This window comes from Myotis davidii, unplaced genomic scaffold, assembly GCF_000327345.1.
Source record: "Myotis davidii unplaced genomic scaffold, ASM32734v1 scaffold594, whole genome shotgun sequence".
Taxonomy (NCBI): Eukaryota; Metazoa; Chordata; class Mammalia; order Chiroptera; family Vespertilionidae; genus Myotis; species Myotis davidii.
In genome coordinates this window covers 299,256-304,082 of record NW_006285787.1, presented here as the reverse complement: position 1 = coordinate 304,082, position 4,827 = coordinate 299,256, and positions in this window count along the sequence as shown.

The following is a 4,827-nucleotide window of genomic DNA, read 5'->3' as shown; positions in this document are numbered from 1 at the left end:
GGAAAACAGGTATTAATACCAGTTATTATCTTTTCATGCTTCTAAAAAAACCCATATCCTTAGTTATGTGGGTAGACTCCTTCTCCCTATGTAATTCCTCCTTATTTCTTCCCCGTTAGATCTAAATGTCTTTTAATCTTTTATTTTTTTTGTCTTTCAGTCTCTTCTAGTTCTCCTTCCTTCCAAAATTACTGTTGAGCTTCTATTTTCAATATCAGCAATATCTGGATTAAGTTAGTATCTTTAGTTCCAGATAATGATTATACTGTCAATAACTCACCGACCTGCCTGAGATTTTTAGAACTCAAGTTTCACTCATCTCATAGCTTTTTTCTAATCTCAATATTAACAAAAAGGACTTTATATCGCACCTGGTTAAAAAAATCTTTATTATATGAACAAAAATAAAGTTCTCCTGTGATTTGTTAATTACTAAAATAATACATGTTCATTACAGGTTAAAAATATATGAACTACATAAAAAAAAATCCCCACAACTGTTACTGGCAATTCTTTCTCCTCAGGGATTAGGGTTTCCCTTTAACAAACTTTGTGAAGTCTCACCCACCAGCTCCATTGGAAGCAGGCCAATTTGCCTATCTTGCATTGCTATGGAATATAATTATCTATCTTTAAGTAAATGGAGGTAAAGTGGTACAAAAGATACAAAATTCTTCAGGTAAGTAAGTAAGTCTTAGAATTTATTTCTGACAAAAGTGGCATTTAAATTAAAGATCTACAAACAATTTTAAACATTAAACAAAAAACTGTGAATGTTGTTTCCAAGAACCCATTTGAAGAAACTACCAGAACAAACTTCAATCATGTGAAGACTGAGAAACTAGGACAAAAGACGGGCATTTAATATTATTGTAAACTATATCTAAGACTGAAACTAATGTGAGGATTTGCATGACTAACCAGTGTGAAATGTCACATGCCTCAACAACATAGAAACTGTATAGTTGCACTTCATTTCCATCCACTGTCACATTAGATAGCCTTACCAAACCTCTCACTAAAAAATAAATTCACATGTTGGACAACATGCTTTGAAATACTTTGATGAGCTGCCTTCCCCCCAAAAGGAGATGGTATGGAATATTGAGAATCTAAAAATCAAATGAAGTTGGGAATCCAGGGAAATATATATTGAATAAAAATCAGCTTTCACTGTGAGGACTTGTGTTCTGTTTTCAAGGCCACAAGTATTGGTGGTAGAGACAGAGATGCATAGGAAACAAAGCCCAGCTCACACAGGATATATTACACAGCCAGCTGAGGTCTCAAAAAACATCTTCTCAGGGTAAAATAGATTTTTAAAAACTCACCACCCAAAAAGCTGAAAAGAGAAAAAGGATTATATTATGGAGTCCTCTGATTCACTGCTAGCTAATAATTTTGTTCACAGTTTCTGGTTCCAAGGTTATAATTCCCCCTGAGAGAAGAAAACACAAATATCCTTTATTCGATGACTCAAAGTATTCTACAGATAAACTTTGAAGAGATAGGAGCTTACAGTCAAACATCAATGAACAGAGGGAAGGGCATGGTAACCGCCATGCTATTGTCTGTGTCTATGAGTTTTTGTTTGATTTTCTTGTTTGTTCATTTGTTGCTTCCAGTTTTATATCCCCCATATGAGTGAAATCATATGGTTCTTAACTTTCTCCATCTGACTTACTTCCCTTAGCATCACATTCTTAAGTTCCATTCATGTTGTTGCAAAAGGCAATATTTCACCTTTTCTTATGGCTGACTGGTATTCTATTGTATATATGTATTATATCTTCTTTATCCAGTCACCTGTTGAAGGAAACTTCAGGTGTTTCCATGTCTTGGTCACCATGAATAACGCTGAAAAAAGAAAACATAGGAGTGCGTATATATTTGCAAATAAATGTTTTTAATTTGGGGGGTAGATTGCCAAAAGAGGGGTTGCTGAGTTATATGGTAACTCTATTTTTAATTTTTTGAAGAACCATCATATTGTTTTCTATAGTGTATGTACCAGTCTACATTCCCATAAGCAGTGAATGAGAGTTCCTTTTTCTCCACAACCCCTGCAACACTTATTATTTATCTTATTGATAACAGTCATTCTAACAGGTGTGAGGTGGTATGCTGTACTTTTAATATACATATCTCTAATAGCTAGTGAAGTTAAGCATCTTTTCATATATGTACAGGAAATTCGTATGTCTTCTTGAGAGAAATATCTATTCAGGCCTTCTGCCCATTTTTCTAAATGGATTGTTTGGTGTTGACTTGTATGAGTTCTTTATATATTTTGGATATCAATGCCTTGTTGGAACTGTTGTTTGCAAATGTCTTCTCCCATTTGGTCAGTTGTCTTTTTGTTTTGTTGTTGATTTGTTTTGTGTGGAGAAACATTTTCGTTTGATATAGTCTCATTTATTTACTTTTTGCCTTACTTCCCTTGCATTTGGAGTCAAATTCACAAAAATATTCTCTAAGACCAAGGTTTAATAGTACCTATGTTTTCAGCTATGTAATTTATTGTTTCAGATCTTGTATTTAGGTCTTTGATCCATCTTGAATTAAATTTTGTACATGGGGACAAAGTGTAGTCTGGTTTCATTCTTTTGCATGTGACATTCCAATTTTTCCAGCACCATTTATTGAAGAGGATTTCTTTTCTCCATTGTATGTTTTTGGTTCCTTTGTTGAAAAGCATTTGCCCATATACATATGGTTTTCTTTCTAGGCTCTCAATTCTGTTCTATTGGTCTGTGTGTCTGTTTTCCTGTCAATACCATGCTGTTTTTATTATTGTCACTATGTGGTATAGTTTGAAGTAAGGGAGTGTGATACATCAGGCTCCATTCTTTTCTGTTGGATTGTTTTGGCTGTTTGGTTTATTTTGTGGTTCTATACAAATCTGAGGATTGGTTGTTTTTTTCATCATTTGCTTTAAAAAAATGCCATTGAAATTTTGAGAGGGGTTGCATTAAAACTGTATAGTGCTTGATACTATACATAAGGGTGTCCCAAAATTCACACAAGAAGTAATTTTGATAGAAAACACTGGTTTATAATTAAGAATTATAAATTTTTTATTGATTCAGAAAGTATACAGTATAAAGTTATGTATGGAATAGCATATCGGGTTAAATGGCCTCCACGGCTTTGCTGAAATTTTCCATGACCGTTTTGCATAAACGTGGCTGATTTTTGATGAGGCTCATTTTCATCTTGATGGCTTGGTTAATTGACAAAATTGTCGCATTTGGGGTTCAGAAAATCCATGAGTGATTGTTGAGAAACAAATGCATCCACAACGTGTCACTGTTTGGTGCGGATTTGGGGCTGGAGGCATTGAACCATTCTTCGAAAATGTGGCTGTTCAGGCAATAACAGTTAATGGCGCTCACTATCGCGACATGATGATCCACTTTTTATGTGTGCTATTCCATACATAACCTTATACTGTATACTTTATGAATCAATAAAAAAATTACAATGTTTAATTATAAACCTGTGTTTTCTATCAAAATTACTTCTTATGTGAATTTTGGGACACCCTTTAGAAAACCCTAAAGACTCCATCCAAAAATGACTAGACCTAATAAATTTGGCAATGTAGCAGGATACAAAATTAACACCCAGAAGTCTATGGCCTTTTTATATACCAATAATGAACTCACAGAAAGAGAAACAACAACAAAAAAAATCTCATTTACCACTGCACCAAAAAATTTAAGATACCTAGGAATAAACTTAACTTAGGACATAAAGACCTGTACATGAAGACCAACGAAGAGTTTATGAGATTATTTAAAGACTTTAATACAGTTCGTGTTATAGTTAAGAATGTAAACGGATAGAGTGGGGGCGGGGGGCATTGAGCTGAACATGCAGTGTCTTCGGAAAGATAGACCTCAGAATAGCTGCAGCAATCTTGAGAAAGAAGAACAAAGTTGGAGGGATCACAATACCAGATATCAAGCTATACTAAAAGGCCACTGTATTCAAAACTGCCTGGTACTGGCACAAGGACATATAGACCAATGGAACAGAACAGAGAACCCAGAAATTGACCCAAGCCATTATGCTCAATTAATATTTGACAAAGGAGGCAAGAGCATACAATGGAGTCAAGACAGTATCTTCAATAAATGGTGCTGGGAAATTTGGTCAGATACATGCAATAAAATGAAACTAGATCACCAACTTACACCATACACCAAACTCAAAATGCCTAGAGGACTTAAGTGTAACATGAGAAACCATACAAATCCTACAGGACTCCATAGGCAGCAAAATAGCAGACATATGTCATAGCAATATCTTTACAGACACAGCTCCTAGGGCAATGGAGACTAAGGAGAAAATGAACAAATGGGACTACATCAAAATAAAAAGCTTCTCCACAGCAAAAGAAACCATCAACAAAACAATAAGAAAGCCCACTGCCTGGGAGAACATATTTGCCAATGATATTTTGGATAAAGATTTAATCTCCAAATTTACAGAGGACTCATACAACTTAATAAAAGGAAGATAAATGATCTAATCAAAAAATGGGCAAAGGACCTAAATAGACACTTTTCCAAAGAGGACATACAGAAGGCCGAGAGGCATAAGAAAACATGGTCAAGGTCACTAATCATCTGTGAGATGCAAATCAAAACAACAATGAGGTACCATCTCACACCTGTCAGAATGGCTATCATCAACAAATCAGTAAAGGACAAGTGCTGGTGAGCATGTGGAGAAAAAGGAAACCTCGTGCACTGCTGGTGGGAATGCAGACTGGTGCAGCCACTGTGGAAGACAGTATGGAGTTTCCTCAAAAAGTTAAAA